Genomic DNA, 20,485 nt, shown 5'->3' with positions numbered 1-20,485 from the left:
TTAGAAACAATGTCAAGGTTATTAGACACGGGTTAGGACACGGGTGTGTCATGGCAGTGTGAAAGACATGGGCCATAGACACGGACATGTGTTAGGTTGTGTGAAAACCCCTGTAGGTTCAAATTTAGAATTTAATCACACAGGCTTGAGGCACAGGCGTGTCCCCTTGTGCTTAAGCTGTGTGAACCACACGAACCATTAGCACGGCCATGTCATAATAGCCACACGAGCGTGTTGTCTTTCCATGCGGGTGTGTGCCCTATTTCAAAGGTCATCTTTATTAAGTCAGTTTAAGGACCCAAGTTCATTCTGAATGGCTTCCAATGAATGTTTGAGGCCTCGTAGGCCCATATTAAGGAGTTTAGACAAAGTTTGAAAAAGTTTTGAATTTGATCAAGTCTTGGTGACTCGAAAATATCTGAATGAATGTATTTAAGTTTAGTAACGCCTCATATTTCGTCCCGGCTTAGGGCATTGGTGTGGGATGTTACATTTAGTGGTATTAGAGATATGGTTTAGTCGATTCTTGGACTAACCTAGCGTGTGTTCGAGTCTAGCTATACATGCCATAGATAAATTGTGATAGTGTGATGGCTCCTGATTTTGTTATTATGTTTTCTTATAATAATGGATCCTGATCGAACTATGGTAGACAATGTAAAAAGTAATGCTCTGGCTCCTGCTGAAGGGGCGGTACCATCCGATAATCGACCTTCCACTGTTAGTCAGGGAGGGAAGAAGGGGTCCGGAAAGCCTTTCTCCACATGATGAATGAATGGTACACGGAGTTCGTCCGAGCGAATCAGAATGCTCAACCCCCTCCACCTCCCCCTATTTCTAAACCTGTCCCTGTAGCACCCCAGGGTATGGATTTTGTAAGATTGAATAGACCCCCAGTGGACAAGATCCGAAAGCATGGAGCCGAGGAGTTTCGTGCTAATAAAGGGCAAGGTTCTGGCTTAAGAATACCATCAGAGTACTCGACGAATTATCTTGTACTTCCAAAGAATGCTTGAAGTTTGCCATATCCTTGTTGAGGGACTCGGCATACCACTGGTGGAAAACATTAGTTTCAGTGGTACCTCAGGAGAAAGTCACATGGGAATTCTTCCAAGAAGAATTTCAGAAGAAATATATTAGTGAGAGATTCATGGATCAAAAGCGTAAGGAGTTTCTTGACTTGATGCAGGGCCACATGACGGTTACTGAATATGAAAAGGAGTTTGTCCGACTCAGTAAGTATGCCTAGGAGTGTATGTCCTCCGAGGTAGAAGGTTTGAGGACGGACTTAGTGAGGATATTAGGTTGTCAGTAGGTGTCCTTGAATTGAAGGAGTTTGTAGTGCTCATTAATCGAGCTTGTAAAGCCGACGAATTAATCAAGGAAAAGAATAAAACTGAGGCTGAGACTAAAGATGCAAGGAAGAGGCATGCAAGTAAGTCATTTCCATCTTAGTCTAAGAAATCTAGAGACGTTTACTCTCATTCTCATGTATCAACCGGACACTCGTATAGAGATTGTAAGAAGCAAGATTCAGATTTTAAATCTCGGGCTACATCAGTGGCTAGTGTGGGTAATATCAGATCTTCCCGACCAAAGTGTCAGCATTGTGGTAGAAGTCATTTTGGTAAGTGTAGAATGAATGATGAATCATGTTTCTGATGTGGTTCTCGAGACCATTTTATCAAAGATTTCCCCGAGGTGAACGAGAAAGAAATGTTTCAAAGTACAAGGCCAAGTGGCACAAATTCTAAAGGAAGGTCTCAGAAGAATGCCAGAATTGGAAGTAGCGGCAAGAATGTGACTAGAGACACCACAGCGAAATCAGAAGCTAGAACTTTGGCTAGAACCTACGCATACGTACGTGTGAAGATGCATATTCTCCCGATGTGATCACCCGTACATTTTCTCTCTATGACAACATTGTTATTGCTTTGATTGACCCTGGTTCTACTCATTCGTATGTGTGCATGAAATTGGTGTCTAGCATGAACATACCTATTGAGTCTATGGAGCTTTTGATTAAGGTGTCAAACCCTCTAGGAAAGCATGTGATAGTCGATAAAGTATGCAGGAAATGTCCTTTGATAGTTAGAGGTCACTGTTTTCCGGTCGATTTGATGTTGTTACCCTCCAATGAGTTTGATGTCATTTTGGGTATAGATTGGTTGACACTCCATGATGTTGTAGTAAATTGTAAACAAAAAGTTATTAAATTGAAATGTGAAAATGGCGAAACTCTTTGGGTTAAATCAGATGAACCAGAGAACTTGCCTATTGTGATATCCTCAACGTCTGCCCAGAAGTGTTTGAGAAAAGGTTGTGAAGCTTATTTGGCTTTCTTAATGAATACTAAGGAGTCTGAGTTGAGGGTTGAGTCAATGACAGTGGTAAGTGAATTTGTAGATGTATTTCTAGAAGAATTGCCGATTTACCTCCTAATAGAGAAGTTGAATTTGGTATAGAGCTAATGCCAGGGACAACGCCCATTTCGATTGCTTTGTACCTAATGGCTCCGACTGAGTTAAAAGAACTAAAGTCACAATTGCAAGAGTTGGCAGATAAAGGTTTTGTGAGACCGAGCTTTTCACCGTGGGGTGCTCCGGTGCTATTTGTGAAAAAGAAAGATAGATCTATGAGGCTGTGCATAGATTACCGACAGTTAAATAAGATGAAAATCAAGAATAAATATCCGTTGCCACGGATAGACAACTTGTTTGATCAATTAAAAGGAGCAGCATGGTTTTCTAAGATAGACTTGAGATCCGGCTACTATCAACTGAAATTTAAAGAGTCAGATGTGCCTAAGACTACTTTTAGGATGAGGTATGGCTACTACGAGTTCCTCGTCATGCCTTTTGGCTTGAAAAATGCCCCCGCTGTCTTAATAGATTTAATGAACAGAATATTTCAGCCATATTTAGATAAGTTTGTGGTTGTATTTATCGATGATATTCTAATCTATTCTAGAGATAAAGTAGAACATGCTGAACACTTGAAAACAGTTCTGTAGACTCTGAGAGACAATCAGTTGTATGCCAAGTTTAGTAAAAGTGTGTTTTGGCTTCGAGAAGTCAGATTTTTGGATCACATTGTCTTGAGTAATGGCATTAGGGCTGATCCCAGCAAGGTTTCTACTATTGTTGAATGGAAACCACCAAAGAATGTGACCGAGGTTAGAAGCTTTTCGGGATTGGCTGGTTATTACAGACGATTTGTAAAGGACTTTTCCATGATTGCTACTCCTATGACGAGGTTATTGCAAAAAGAAGTTAAGTTTGAATGGTCGGACAAGCGTCAGCAGAGTTTCGAGAAGTTGAAGAAACTGTTGACTGAGGCTCTAGTATTAGTACAACCCGAATCAGGAAAAGAGTTCGTGATTTACAGCGATGCTTCTCTAAATTGCTTGGGATGTGTACTTATGCAGGAAGGTAAGGTTATAGCTTATGCCTCGAGACAATTGAAACCTTAGAAGAAGAATTATCTGACACATGACCTAGAGTTGGCTGCTATAGTGTTTGCTTGAAGATCTGGCGACATTATTTGTTCGGAGAGATATGCCATGTATACACAGATCATAAGAGTCTTAAGTACTTGATGACTCAAAAGGATTTAAATCTTAGACAACGGAGGTGGTTGGAACTATTAAAAGATTATGAGTTGATTATCGACTACCATCCGGGTAAGGCAAATGTGGCCGCACATGCGTTGAGTAGAAAATCATTATTTGCACTGAGAGCAATGAACGCTCAAATGGTATTGTCAGAGAATGGTTCGGTTCTAGCTGAGTTAAAAGCTAGACCGACGTTTCTCCAAGAATTTCGTGAAGTTCAGATGAGTGACAATGAATTGCTAGCCAAGAAAGCACAGTGTGAATCGGGTGTTGAATCAGATTCTCGGATTGATTCTGATGGTTGCTTGAGGTTCTGGGGTAGGATTTACGTTCCTAAGGACACTGGGTTGATTCAAAATATTTTACTTGAGGCACATAGTGGTTGTTTTTCAGTGCACCCCGGAAGTACAAAAATGTATAATGATATAAAGAAAATGTATTGGTGGCCAGGGATGAAAAGAGACATTTCGGAGTTCGTATCAAAATGTTTAGTGTGCCAGCAAGTGAAAGCCGAACACCAAGTACCTTCGGGTTTACTTCAACCTATCATGGTCCCCGAATGGAAGTGGGATCTGATTATGATGGATTTTGTGACGGGTTTGCCAGTAACTCCGAGGAAGAAAGATGCCGTATGGGTTGTGGTTGATCGACTGACAAAGTCGACTCACTTTATCTCGATGCGAACGGACTTCTTGCTTGATAAGCTAGCCGACTTGTACATTTCCAAGATTGTGAGGCTTCATGGAGTGCCCTTGTAGACTATTTTGGATAGGGAATCAAGGTTTACTTTGAGGTTTTGGAAGAAGTTGCAAGAAGCATTAGGGACAAAGTTGAATTTTAGCACAGCTTTCCATTCGCAAACCGACGGTCAGTCGGAGAGAGTAATTCAAATCCTTGAGGATATGTTGTGTTGTTGTGTCCTAGAGTTTCAAGGCAGTTAGGAGAAGTATCAACCGCTGGTCGAATTCGCTTATAATAATAGCTATCAGTCGAATCTGAAAATGGCACCTTACCAAGCTTTGTATGGGCGTAAGTGTCGAACGCCCTTATATTGGACAGAACTTAAAAAGAATCAGATTTAAGGGGTCGATTTGGTCAAAGAGACCGAAGAAAAGGTTAATGTGATTCGTGATTACTTGAGAGCAGTTTCAGATAGACAGAAATCCTACGCAGATTTGAAACAAAAGGAAATTGAGTTTCAGGTTAGTGATAGGGTATTTTTGGAAGTATCCCCGTGAAGGAAAGTCCTTAGATTTGGTAGAAAAGGCAAGTTGAGTCCGCGATTTATTGGAACTTATGAGGTGACCGAGAAACTTGGACCGATAGCATACCGATTAGCCTTGCCTCGTGAACTAAAGAAAATTTGTGATGTGTTCCATGTATCAATGTTGCGCCGTTATTGATCTGACCCTTCACATGTGATTTCACCGGGAGAAATTGAAGTAACCTCGAATATGACCTATGGTGAAGAACCGATTAAGATTTTGGATACAGAGGTCAAGAAATTGAGGAATAAAAGTGTAGCACTCATGAAGGTTTTTTGGCATAAACATGGAGTCAAGGAAGCCACGTGGGAACCCGAATAGACTATGAGAGACCAATACCCAAACTTATTCACAGGTAAGATTTTCGAGGACAAAAATCCCTAAAGGGGAGAATTGGAACAGGCAGATTTTGGGCCTAGTCAGAACAATAATTTTAGAACCACTATTCTAAAGTCGGAGAAATTATTTTAATATTATTTTATGTGTGATGGCATGATTATAAAAGTGCATGAAAAATCTAGTGAATACATTTTAACTTTTGAGAGCTTAATTGCGAAAAAGGACTAAATCGCATAAAGGGTAAAAGTTTAATTTCACTTGAAAGATGTACCAAATATTTAGAGGACCAAATTATGGGTTTTTAAAGATCAAATAAGCCTTTACTTATGGCATGGCCGGCCATAGAGACAATGAGAGTCAAAAAGTCAAAAATGTAGTAGGGTTGGTATTTGATGACATGAGCTATTTGAGTAAAATAAAGAAAAGTTGTCATCTTTTTTTTCTCTTCTTCTTATTTACACCACCAAATTTAGCCATTTTAGGGGTTTTTGAGCTTCAAAATTTCAGCAACTTGTAACCCTCTCAATTAAGTGATTTTGATGGTCTTTCTTGATGATTTTTGTATTTTTAGAACCCTTGTAGCACGAGCTTTCAAATGAGGGGACTATTTTGAAAAATAGTTGAAAGTATAGGGTTTTACCATGAAATATTTTATGTTGTCTTTTGAAATTTTATGGGAGAAAATGAATCATGGTTGTGAAATAAACAACTTTTGTGAAAAGATTTCTTATGAAAACCCTAAAAAAAGGGTCATTTGCATAAGTTGTAGAATAGGTGATAAATGTATGATTTAATGAGAATTTTGGGTTAGTCCTAGTATAAAAAGTATTTGGCTAGGCATGGTTAATGAGAAAATATGATAAAACTCGATTTTTGGGTGTAAGGGTAAAATGGACATTTTGTGAAAGTCTAGAGGCAAAATGGTCATTTTACCAAAGTAGGAGTCTTAAGTTGAATTAAATGATTTGTGTATTAAATAAGCTAATTTTTTACATTTTAAACAAAGAGAAACGTGATTCGGGTCTTGATCGGGGAAAGAACAAAGTTTATGAGGATTAAGCTCGTTCCCATCATTTTGCACCGAGGTAAGTACATATGTAAATATTGTGTCATTGTAGCTTACTTTTAAATGTTTTATTTTTATCGGGTATCATAATCTTACTCAATACTGTGAAAGTATAAATAATGTGATATAAGAGTAACTTGCATTATGAACAAGTGTGATAACATCAGGTTAGATACGAAATCCTATTGAACCTCAGAAATAATATAGGATACAAAAAGGTGAGTCATCAGGAATTGAGTGGTCTGAACTCATGAGTTGAGTCTAAGTTCATGAGATAAGTGAAATATGTAATGTGGGTCCGGGTACTAACTTTGTGTACACACCCGTGAGTAGCTCAATGAGCGGGCATTACATGACATAGCTATGGGGTCCGAGTACTGACTTGGTAAAAGGACCCGTGAGTAGCTCAATTATGTAAGTATTACAAAGTATGAGGTAGCCTTGGCTACTTTTATAGCTCTTAGGAGTAAACTATCCATGTATCCCTTGGTATTTCTGACTGGTCAATAGGTACTTTGATGAATGGGTTGGTGATACTTCCAATTAAGTATGTCAGTAGAGAGAATGAACTTGAGTATTTTAAGGGAAATTATAGGTATGTATACTAAACTCTTGAATAGGGCCTGAGTATGTGATGAGATGTAGTAAGTATGTATAAAAGAAGTTAAAGGCAAGATAGTGAGCTTAAAATGATACACCACTTAAGTATGACAAGCCATTGTTCGACGAATGTGTTTCTAATCACACTTATTTGCATATATGTACTTACTAAGCTCCCATGCTTACCATCTTTCCTTTCCCTTTTCTTATAGTGTCGCCAAAGAAATTTGAGAATCATCGACTACGTCAGAGAAGCTAGTCACACTATCCTAGGAGCACTTGGTATAGTTAGTTTTATCATTTTGAATATGGCATGTATAGGAACTCTTGAATTTGTTTTGCCGTCACATTGTTTTAGGGCCAAATGTGTTGGTTTATTTTAGTATTTGACTCATTTTGTATAAGGTCATGAAAATGATTAATTTTGAAAGTCATTATATGAATGCAAGATAGTCTTTCGTGAATGTAAAATTGTTGGCATGGTTGAATATATGAAATGTATATAGGCCTTAGCTACGGTTGTTGGTTGAGAAATCATATTAAGTTAGACTTTGATATGTTGGTTGGTATTAAATTTTGTTTCAGGATGGCATAGGGCTTGGTAAATAGCCTAATATTGTCCACACGGGTAGGCACATGGGCTTGTGTCTAGGCCGTGTGTGACACACGGTCAGCCCCATGGGCGTGTTACATGGTCATGTTTCCCCTGCAAGTAAATTTCATATGTCAGTATGCATGGTAGTAAACACACAGGCAAAGACAAAGCCTTATGTCTCAGCCGTGTTAAAGGCACGGTCTAGCACACTGGCTTGTGCCTTGGCTGTGTGACCCTTAAGGGCTGCTGACGTCAGAAACAAAATGTCAAGGTTATTAGACACAGGCTAGAACACGGGCGTGTCATGACCGTGTGGAGGACACGGTCCATAGACACAGGCATGAGTCAGGCCGTGTGAAAACCCCTGTAGGATCGAATTTAGAATTTAATTCACATGGGCTCAGGTATGGACGTGTCTCCTTGTATTTAGGCCGTGTGAACCACATGGGCCATCAGTATTGCGATGTCATAATAGCCACACGGGCGTGTTGTCTTTCCACACGGGCGTGTGCCCTGTTTTAAGAATCATCTTTATTAAGTCGGTTTAAGGACCCAAGTTGGTTCCGAATGGCTTCCAATGAATGTTTGAGGCCTCGTAGGCCTAAATTAAGAAGTTTAGACAAAGTTTGAAAAAGTTTTGAATTTGATCAAGTCTTGGTGACTCGAAAACATTTGAATGCATGTGTTTAAGTTTAGTAACGCCTCGTATTTTGTCCCATCTTGGGGCACCGGTGTGGGGTGTTATAGTAAGACCATGTCTGGGACATGGCATCATCCTCGACATGTAGCTAATGGAAGACCATGTCTGGGACATGGCATCAGCCTCGATATGTGAGCCAGTGTAGGACCATGTCTGGGACATGGCATCGATAAATTACTCTCTTGTATGAGGCTTATCGGATATCTTTTAGTATTTCAAAGGGTTTCACGGGTTATTTTTTAGGCTTATCATAAAGATATGGAATGATATAATCGTGCTATGAGTGGAACATGTTCTTATTCGGAACTCATGAGATATGAGTCTCGTTATGGTGTCTTAATGGTAAGAATGACTTGAGTAAGTTCTAGCTACGAAAGTGATTTTAGGATGATATTGTAATATTTGGCTTATACTTGTGATATATAAGCATGTAGTGATATTTACCTTTGTTTACTCAAGAATGTTATGTCGATTTATAATATGCATGGTTGATCTTGTTACTTATTTATATGCAACTTACTAAGCTTTATGCTTACTCCTTCTCTTTTCCATTTTCTTATAGTGCCGCCAAGTTAATATCGGGAATCAAATGACGTCGGAGCCATCAATCACACTATCACCTGAAGCTTTTGGTATAGCTAGTTTAAATGCTTTGAGTGTGGCATGTATAAGGACTTGATCTTTTGTTTAGTGTCATGTTGGTTTAGCCACAAGTGTTGGCTCATATAGATGTGATATTTATTTTGTATAGGCCATTAATATCGGCTAATATTGATTATTATTATATGCATTTGATGAAAATTCTCATGGTTGTGGCTGTTTTAGTTATATGTGTTATGTTTGGATTTGTTTTATTGATGTTGTGTAGGTTAGTGCAAGTAAGGGTGTTAAAAAGGCTTGGTAAATAGCCTTGTTTTTGTCCATATTGGCAGAGACATGAGGTGTGTCTATATTGTGTGTGACACATAGCTTGTCCTATGGGCGTGTGGTAAGGCCGTGTGTCCCCTGCACCTAAAGTTCGCAAAATAGAATGCCCAGTAGTAACCACATGGGTGGAGACACAGCTGTGTGTCCCAACCGTGTGGAGGACACAGCCTAGTACATGGGCGTGTGCCATGGCCGTGTGCCCCTAAAAGGCTGCTGACATCAGAAACAGAATGTCAAGGTTTTTACACACGGACTAAGACATGAGCGTGTCCTAGCCGTGTAGGGGACTTGGGTCACGGACACGGGCGTGTGCCAAGCTGTGTGAAAACCCCTGTAGGTTTGAATTGAGAAATAAATTCACACGGACGTGTTGCCCATCCACACGGACATGTTGCCCATCCACACGGGCGTATGCCCCTGTCTGCTTCAAAATTTTACAAAGTTTTCTAGAGTGTATGAATTAATCCCGCATCAATTCCAAAGTGTGTTCGGGGCCTCATAAGCCCATAGTAGGGACATTAAGGTATTGTGGAAAGTTTTAAATTGGAGTGAAATTTCATAATTAGGAAATGTATGTTTGTTTGTGTTTAAGTCCGGCAACACCTCGTATCCTATTCCAGTGTCGAACTTGGGTAAGGGGTGCTACACATACTGAGTAACAATACGTAGGTAAGGTATTTTCCATACTGAGTTATGATACATTGGTATAGTATTATCCATACTGAGCTATAAAACGTAGGTATGGTATTTTCCATACTGAGTTGTGAAACATAGGTATGGTATTAACCATATTGAGTTGTGAACCGTGGCACTGAGTAAATGGCGTACTCAAATCCGTAAGTCATCCCTTAATTTGACATGTGTGGGTAAGTGATACTCGAGTCTAAGTGTTGAACTATGAATTGATATTTGGGTATTGAGCTCAATTGAGTGAACTCATCGTTTCAAATTGTATTTGGCAGGAATTTAATATTTAATATTATTTATTGAATTAGTTATGAATGCTTGGTAAGATTGTTATTATCAACCTATGAACTTACTAAGCTTCCAAAACTTACTTTGTGTGTTAATGGTTTCTGTAGATTTGCATAATATCGGTGAATCAGACCAGCACATCATGAAGCACTATCCAGAGTTACACCGGTAGATTTAGAATACAGCTTTTGATTTTTATGGCATGTATGGGATAGGGTTGAAAGATGTAGTTTTGAAATATTGGAATTTGTATGTTTGAATATCTATGTTTTGAAGTTATTTTGGTAAGGTAATGAATGAGACCATTTTGACGAATTAGGATACAGCAGTATTATGGTATATTTGTAGATGAAAAACTTGTGTTTTAGTTGATTTGGTTGATTGGTTAGGACATATTTGTGTATTTGAAGGTTGTGTGCAGATAGATTATAAAAAGGGTGAGAAATGTGGTCTTAAAATGGCCTATTTTCATCCACACAGGTAGACACACGGGCGTATGTCTAGGCCGTGTGCCATACACGGTTTGCGCCATGGGCATGTGTTGTAGCCGTGTCACGGGCGTGTGTCTAGGCCGTGTGTCACACACGGTTTGCGCCACGGGCATGTGTTGTAGCCGTATGTCCCCTATACCTTAAAATTTAGAAGCAAAATGCTCTGAATTAAGCACACGGGCAGAAACATGGGTGTGTGTCTCAACCGTGTGGGTAACATGGTCTTAGACACGGCCATGTGATTTGGCCGTGTAAAACCTGCACTTAAATTGTAAAATTTAAAATAACCACACGGGCTACCCACACAGGCGTGTCTCTCAACCACACGGGCGTGTGAGCTATGCATGTATGAAAAATTTAGTAGTTTCGTGAAATTTCTCTGAGACTCCGAAAAAGTCTCAACTCGATTCTAAAGTTCATATTGGGTCTCGAGGGTCTATTTAAAGGATGGTTTGAATGTTTTCATTTATGAATGGTAAATTTGTCTTGAATTGATTATACATACTTAGTTATCCTCGGTACTTCTCTGTAACCCTATTCTGGCAACAGATATAGGTTAAGGGTGTTACATTTATTGGTATCAAAGTTTTGGTTTAGCCAATTCTCGAAATAATTTTGAATAGTAAAGTGTATAGAAATACATGCCATATAAATCTGTGATAGTGTGATGTGTATGATCCGATCTAATTCTTGGTATTTTTATAGCTTATAAAAATGTCGGATAGATCTGAACGTGTTGAACAGGAATAAGCTAACAGTAGAGTGCTGGCTTTTGAAAAAGAAACGAGTAGTGATGTTCCAATTTCTTTGATGCGAGAACAAGAACTTAAAAACATGATTTATGGAGTCATGAATCAGTGGTATAGGGAGACGATGCAAGAAAGAAGTCAGGTTAAACCACCTCTTCCCCCTACTGCACCACCTGTGGTACCCTCGGTTGCTCTTCTACCTCCTCCTAAAACTAAATCCAGTAAACGTTCTCTGATTGAAAAGCTTAGGAAGTTTAGAGCTTAGGGATTATGAGGTGGATTGGAGGATGATTCTATAAAAGCTGAGTATTGGTTACAAAGTCTAGTCAGAATTTTTAAACAAATGGCTTGTTCTCCAGATGATTATCTGAGATGTGTTGTTTCTTTGTTAAAAGAAGAAGCTTATAATTAGTGGGAAACTGTGGAAGCAATAGTACCTGAAGAGAAGCTTACTTGGGAATTTTTCCAGAACGAGTTTAAAAAGAAATATATGGGGAAACGGTACCTAGACAAGAAAAAGAGAGAATTTCTCGATCTACGACAGGGAAATAGAACGGTGGTCGAATATGAAAGAGAATTCATATACTTGAGTAAATATGCTCGAGATATCATGCCGACTGAAGAAGAGATGTGTATTAGATTTGAAGAAGTATTGAATGATGAGATAAGAATGATGATCGGAGGTGTAAAAATTTGGGAATTTGTTACTTTGTCAGATAGGGCTCATAAATTGGAAGAGGTGTATAACAGAAAGGTACAAACAGATAGAAGAAACAGAGAATCATTCAAGAGGAGTTCTTTTAAAACGATCCCAGTTGTTCCAGCTAAAAAGTTTAGAGATGATTCTAGCCGACCTACTTCAACTCCTAAAAGATCGGGTAAAAGTAAAACAACTCAGAGAAATATGGGAGTAACTATTAAACATGCTGCCAGTGTTGGCAGTGTACAGAATTCACCTAAACCAAGATGCAAAGAATGTGGAAGATTTCACAGTGGTGAATGTTGGGGCAGAACAGGAGCTTGTTATAGGTGTGGGAGTACTAACCATTTTATTCAAGACTACCCCAAATGGTCAAAAGAAGAAGAGGAACAAAAAGAGAAACAAATGGCTACCCTTCAAAAGGGAAAATGTTAGGGTCAAAGTAGTGCAACGAGAACTATTTGCTCGGGAATGAAAGATTCTGCTACTGGATTAGAAGCTTGAGCACCTGCACGTACATATGCTATTCGAGTAAGGGAAGAGGCTGGAGCCCCAGATGTGATAGCAAGTAATTTATATCCTTTTTATGATTCTGTGTATGCATTAACTAATCCTGGATCTACACATTCTTATATTTGCACTGCATTAGCATTAGAAAAGAAACTATCTATTGAGTCTACTAATTATGATGTGCAAGTTACCAACCCATTAGGGCAAAATGTGTTAGTTAATTTAATATGTCGAAATTGTCCACTGAAAACACAAGGCTGTGAGTTCCCTGCTGATTTAATGTTATTACCTTTTTGGAAATTTGGTGCTATTTTGGGAATGGACTAGCTAACAAAGCATGATGTTGTAGTGAACTGTCGAGAGAAACGAATTGATTTGAAAAATTAGGTAGGAGAAGTGATTTCGACTGAGTTTGGAAATATAAAAGATGATGTCAGAATTATTTCAGCCTTGTCAGCTCAAAAATTGGTATAGAAAGGTAATGAAGCATATTTAGCTTACATTCTTGATACTTGAGTTTCTGGGTCAAAGCTAGAACAATTTCCATTTATCAATGAATTTACTGATGTGTTTCCTGAAGAGTTGTTGGGTTTACCGCCAGATCGTGAAGTTGAGTTTATGATTGATGTGATTCCGGGAACAGCTCCAATATCTATAACACCGTACAGAATGGCACCGACAGAATTAAAAGAGTTGAAGACTCAATTGCAAGAATTATTAGATAAGGGGTTTATTAGACTGAGTACGTCTACTTGGGGTGCACCTGTTTTGTTTGTGAAAAAGAAAGACGACTCGTTGAGATTGTGTATAGATTATAGACAGTTAAACAAGCTTAAGATCAAGAACAAATATCCTTTACCCTGTATTGATGGTTTGTTCGATCAGTTAAAAGGTGCTACCATGTTTTCAAAAAGAGATCTTCGATCTGGGTATTATCAGCTGAAATTTAAAGAATGCAATGTGCCGAAAATTGCTTTCAGAACTCGGTATGGCCATTTCAAGTTTCTGGTAATGCCCTTTGGTTTAACTAATGCTCCTATTGCATTCATAGACTTGATGAATTGGATTTTTCAACCTTATTTGGATCGGTTCGTGGTTGTATTTATTGATGATATACTAATCTATTTAAAGACAGAGCCTGATCATCACAACACTTGAGAATTGTGTTACAGAACTTGAGAGAGAAGCAGTTGTATGCAAAGTTTAGCAAATATGAATTTTGGCTACATGAAGTTAGATTCCTAGGTCATATTGTATCGGCTAAAGGAAGTCGAGTAGATCCGAATAAAGTATCTGTAGTGGTGAATTGGAAAATTTCAAAGAATGTAACAGAAGTGCGAAGTTTCCTAGGATTAGTGGGATACTATGCCGATTTGTGAAAAAATTTTCAATGATTGCTTTGCCGATGACCTGACTACTTCAGAAGAATGTTGAATTTAATTGGACTGATGAATGCCAACAAAGTTTTGATCAGTTGAAGAAGATGTTAACAGAAGCTCCAGTGTTAACTCAGCCAGAATCAGGTATACCGTATGTTATGTATAGTGATGCATCTCTGAATGGTTTGGGTTGTGTTTTAATGCAGTTAGGGAAAGTAGGGCCATATGCTTCTCGACAGTTAAAACTACACGAGAAGAATTACCCTACTCATGATTTGAAATTGGCTGCAATTGTGTTTACTTTGAAAATCTGGAGACATTACTTATATGGTGAGAAATGTTATTATATAACAATCACAAGAGTCTGAAATATCTGATGACAAAAAAAAGAGCTGAATTTGAGACAAAGACGGTGACTCGAACTACTGAAAGATTATGATCTTGTTATTAACTGCCATCCAAGGAAAGCTAATGTAGCTGCTAATGCACATAGCTGGAAGTCATCTTTATTGGCGCTTCAGGCAATGAATGCTCATTTGTCTATTAATGAAGATGGTTTTGTATTAGCATAATTGAAAGCCAAGCCTGTTTTTCCCCAACAAATTCGAAAGTTGCAAGATGATGTTTTGAAACTGGTGCTGAAACGATAGACGGTTCAGGATAATTTGAGTCCGGAATACAGCATTGATGATAGTGGTATGTTACGCTATCGTAATAGAATTTGTTTTCCGAATAATTCAAAATTGAAAAATGATATTCTTACTGAAGCTCATAATAGTATGTATTCTTTTCATCCGGGCAATACAAAAATGTATTGTTATTTAAAAAGAATATATTAGTGGCCTGGTATGAAACAGGAGATCTGTGAATTTGTTGCAAAATGTCTGATTTGTCAATAGGTTAAAGCAGAACATCAAGTGCCAACGGGTTTATTACAACCTGTCATGATTCCTGAATGGAAGTGAGAGCACATTACGATGGATTTTGTATCAGGATTGCCTGTGACTCCAAGAAAGAAAGATTCGGTTTGGGTAATTGTGGACAGATTAACTAAGTCAGCTCATTTTATACCGATTAGAACAGACTTTTCACTTGAAAAATTAACGAAATTTTATGTGTCTAAAATAGTAAGGTTACATGGGGTTCCAACTTCTATTATTTTGGACAAAGACCTGAGATTTACCTCAAGGATTTGGAATAAGTTACAAGAAACTGTGGGCACCAAGTTAAAATTTAGCACAGCATTTCATCCTCGGGCTGATAGGCAATCAGAACGAGTGATTCAAATTTTAGAAGACATGTTGAGATGCTGTATACTTGAATTTGGAGATAGCTGGGAAAGGTATTTACCTTTGGCTGAATTTGCTTATAATAACAGCTATCAGTCTAGCATTAAAATGGCTCCATTTGAAGCTTTTTATGGTAGAAAATGTAAGACTCCATTGTATTGGTCTGAATTGAGTGAATCCAAGTTAGTTGGGGTTGATTTGATCCGAGAAACTGAAGAAAAAGTCTGAATTATCTTATACTTCAAATTTTCAGAAGTCATATGCAGACTTAAAGAGAAGAGATATAAAATTTGCAGTTGGTGATCAAGTATTCCTGAAAGTTTCACCGTGGAAGAAAGTGATACGATTTGGAAGAAAATGAAAACTAAGTTCAAGATTCATTGGACTATATGAGATTGTGGAAAGAATAGGTTGTGACACCCCTAATGTGACCCTAGTCGGGAAGTGGTTTCGGGACCACAAAACCGAGTCATAAAAATAATTAACCGTCATATTTGATGCTTATTATATGTATATATGCATGTGTGAAAATTTCATATTTGAATTTTGTTAATTGTAAGTGAATTGTATTAAATAGGACTTATGTGAGAAAGTTTAGAAATGTGCTAGGCAAATGTAAAGTGGCCTATTAATGCATGTTATAAAAATGAAGGGTTTGCATGTCAAATTACCCAAAATTTGAGCTAGTGGCCAGCCATGCTATGGGGTAAAACATATTATAAACCTTTTGTGTTAATATGTTGTGGGAAGAATAATAAAAAATGAGGGGAGTGGGAGGAGAAACCAAAGTTGTTTCATCCTTGCTCCCCCATTTTGCCGTGACTTGAGGAAGGAAGAAGAGAGGAGTTCTCTTGCTTCATGTTCGGCTTGGAGGAGGTTTGGAAGAGGTAAGTACCTTGAAATTCTTGGAAAATTATGTATAAAGAAGGTGGTTAGTTCAAGTTCTAATCATCCAATGGCTTGTTTATTTTGTTAAGTTCGGTTTCAAGGTTTGATCAAATTATGGTTATATTTGACATGGTTGGTTTATTTTGTTATGCTTGTTATATGATAGGTATGATTTGTGTTTTGGTGATGTGTTTGTGATGTTGATTATATGATTCGAAAATGAGATATGTTAATGATGAAATATAATTAGCCATGGAAGTAGCTCATTTTGGAAGTATGATTTGTGGTATTTTTTTTTTTGTGGTTGATTATAAAATTTGGCTTAAGTGAGGTAATTGGTAAAAGATGTGTTTATGATATAATACATATGCTTTCATAAGCTAAGTTATGTATATGTGATATCTTGCATATTGGTTGTTAAGGTAAGGTTTGAGATATTAACGTATGAATATGTTTTGTATACTATTTGATGTTCATTTAGGTACGGTTATAAATGATGCAATTAGTTTTGATTTAAATTGTGAAATTGGTTGAATTATTAAAGAATAAATTTTATGACCGAATATATGGTTAAAAGGTTGGCCATGCATATGTATTTTGGAAATGGTAAAGGGTTGTATATTTATATTTGGCTATCAATTGGTAAAATATGTTTTTACATGCCTATGATATGTTTTGTTTGTGGTTCGGCAACTAATGGTTAAGTTGTTAAGTTACATGCTTGAGTTTAAAATGTGCCTTATATGTGGCTTATGAATTTGGTAAATGATAGATTGATATTTTGGATATTTCATTAGTCAAGTGATATTGTAACTATGGTATGATTTGATTCGGCACTTATGTGTAAAATTGGTAGTTATTATTTTGGTAAAATGTGCAAAATTTGGTAAGACCAAATTTTATACTTAAGCTTAAGTGAAGTTGTTAATGCTGTATATATATATATTAACGATTAATAAATCATGTGGTTTGGCTTGACTTAGTAAATAGTGAAGAAATGCATATTTATACATAGTGTTTATGAAAGGTAGTTTTATAAATGTGATATGAGTATTTTGTTTGTAAATGAGTAGTAAATATGTTAAGAATGGTTCTAAAATGTATATGGATGCCATGTGATTGTGTTTGATTGGGAAGTAAATTGTTTGATTTAGCTCAAGAGCTTAGAGGATCAAAGTCAGATAAGGGAAAAGAGAAAGTAAACGAATAGCCATGGATATCTAGTCGTCGACCACTTCCGAGGTAAGTTTTAAGTGATTAAACGTTGAGTAAATTCAATCATAATAGGACATAATGAGTTGATTTAATAAGATATGATGTGGCCATGATACGTCTTAAACTCAAATGGTAAGTTCATAAGTGTTTGGACTTGGAAATTTAAGAGCAAATTGTAATAATTTGCTTAGGACAGCAGCAGTAACGTGATTTTAGAAAATCACTATAAATTTTTGGTGTGGAATTATAGGCTGAATAAAATATGTAATCAAAGCTTAATCAGTCTAGTTTCTTATAAAAGAGACCGTGCAAGCAAAGGAATTTCCTATAAAGAGATATTTAAAGTTGTGTGAGACAGCATCAGAATGACTCCGAAATCCCCTGTTCTGTTTTTAGAAAATCATTATAATTTGTAAAAAAATGGTTATAAGATAAAAATTATATGCTTAGACTCCTTAATGAGTCTAGTTTCAAATGAAATCAAATAGAACATATTTTGAATTCTGTACAATGAGAAATTTGATTCGTAGTGAAGAGTGGTCAGATTAGTCAAACAGTGAAACAGGGGAAACTTTAAGAAAAATCTGGTATTGATTGGCCAAACCTAAAATTCTGAAAATTTTATGTATGGAAGATATATTAGTCTATATTCAGGGAAAATTAACAACAATTGATTTTGAGTTTTGTAGCTCCAGTTATAAGTAATTTAGTGACTATTGCTCAGGAAAATAGCTTGTAGTGAATATGTGAATTTGTTGTAAACATTGATGAAACTATTTGAGTTGCTTATAAGCTATTGCTGAAATTGATGTACACGATAAATATGTATGAGAAATGTATATATATGGTAAAGCCGAATGGCTAATGTGAAATAAGTATGAGATATGTATATGTGGTAAAGCAGAATGGCTACTGTGAAATATATATGAGATATGTATATGTGGTAAAACCGAATGGCTAATGTGAAATATGTATGAGAAATGTATATATGTGGTAAAGCCGAATGGCTAATGTTAAATATGTATGAGAAATGTATATATGTGGTAAAGCCGAATGGCTAATGTGAAATATGTATGAGATATGTATATGTGGTAAAGCCGAATGGCTACTGTGAAATATATATGAGATATGGCTACTGTGAAATATATATGAGATATGTATATGTGGTAAAGCCGAATGGCTAATGTGAAATATGTATGAGAAATGTATATATGTGGTAAAGCCGAATGGCTAATGTGAAATATGTATGAGATATATATATGTGGTAAAGCCGAATGGCTAATGTGAAATATGTATGAGATATGTATATGTGGTAAAGCCGAATGGCTAATGTGAAATATGTATGAGATATGTATATGTGGTAAAGCCGAATGGCTAGTGTGAAATATGTAGGAGATGTGTGTATATTGTGGCCGAATGACCAAATGTGAAAGGTGTGTATTATTAGATATTTGATGAGGCAAATGAATTACAAATATGACAGTCGATGTGAATGTTGTAACATGTGATTAAATGTACATGAAACTTGGAAATATATTCCGGGTAAGACCCGATGACTACGTGTGGAGATTATGTCTGGGTAAGACCCGATGACTACGTGTGGGGACTATTCGAGCTAAAGGTTTCGCTAAAGATTCGAGTAAAGCATAAGATTATACGACTCCACAGTAATAATTGGTAATAAATACGCTCAATGCGTTAAGCTGGTCAGGTATGTATTTTGAGATTATATTTAAGCTTGATTTGGACTAAATCACAAGGTCGTTATGTGATGCATATGTGAGTAAAGCAATAAGACTGTTCTATGATTATTGTGCGTTTGGTCAATGTGGAAAGTTAGGTGAAAATATGTAATGTACCTATGCTTATAAGAGATCACTATCAAGTGAGAATTTATCTGTCTATTATATATGATGAGATGGGCATATTCGGTAAAATGGATGGTATGCCCGAAGAAAGAGTGAAATAAAAATACGAACAACTATGTTATAATTTGATTGTTAGCTGTTGACACTGCTTAAAACTTACTAAGCATTGTAATGCTTATTCTGTTTACTTTGTTTCCTCTGTTTTATAGATCCCATTTGGAAGCTACAGGCTCGGGGATCGTCAGCAACTAGTCACACTATCACTATCCACTGCTTGTTACTGTTATGTTTTGAATTATATTATGGCATGTAAAGAATAGACCAGTGGCCGAAGAATATTTTGGTTAATGTATATAAGCCATGCGAAAATGGCATCTTTTGAATGTGTACTTATAGCAGTTAAATTGTATCCCTGACTGTCTTTAGTATTTACGTAAAGGAACGTTCTTTATAAATAAATAAAAAATATTTAAATTTTTTACTGTTCGGATATGAGTTCCAAGTCCGGTAATGCCCCTTTACCTATTCCGGCGACGGATACGGGATAGGGGTGTTACATAGGTCCAGTGGCCTATCGGTTAGCTTTGCTCCAGAACTTGAAAAGATTCATAATGTGTTTCATGTATCTATGTTAAGACGGTACAGATTAGATCCTTCTCATGTAATTCCTTATATGGAAATTGAGCTTCAACCTAATATGACGTATTCAGAGGAACTAGTGAAAATTTTAGCTCGAGAAGTTAAAGAGTTACGGAACAAATGGGTACCATTAGTAAAAGTGTTGTGGCATAAACATGGTGTGGAGGAAGCAACCTGGGAAACAAAGGAATCAATGAAATCACAGTATCCAAACCTATTTTCAGGTAACAAATTTCGAGGATGAAATTTCCTAAAGGGGGAGGAGTTGTGACAGCCTAAAATCTCAGTGATGTCAGAACAGTGATTCGAGATCACTAAATCTGACTAATAAGATTAGAAAATTAAATAAAAATAATATTTAGAAGTGAGTGAGATATTAGAAATATTTTGAAATATGTGAAATTAAAATTTAAGGAGAAATTATTAAATAAATTGAGTTGAAAACGGGGAACCGAGACCTCAATTTTGTAAAATCGAGTAAAAAATATTTTTATAAATATTTATAGAGTGTTAGTAATATGGTATTAAAATCTCATTAGAACATTTTAACGTTTTGATGGCTAATTAATTGAAAAAGGCTAAATTGTAAAAGGTGCAAAATTTGCTAAATAGTGATTAAATAGCTCAAATGACTAAATAGGAGGGATTTAAAAGGAAAATAAGCCTAGATGTAGAGT

The sequence above is a fragment of the Gossypium hirsutum genome, chromosome A05 (assembly GCF_007990345.1).
Source record: "Gossypium hirsutum isolate 1008001.06 chromosome A05, Gossypium_hirsutum_v2.1, whole genome shotgun sequence".
Lineage (NCBI taxonomy): Eukaryota > Viridiplantae > Streptophyta > Magnoliopsida > Malvales > Malvaceae > Gossypium > Gossypium hirsutum.
Note: the sequence above shows the minus strand (reverse complement) of the source record.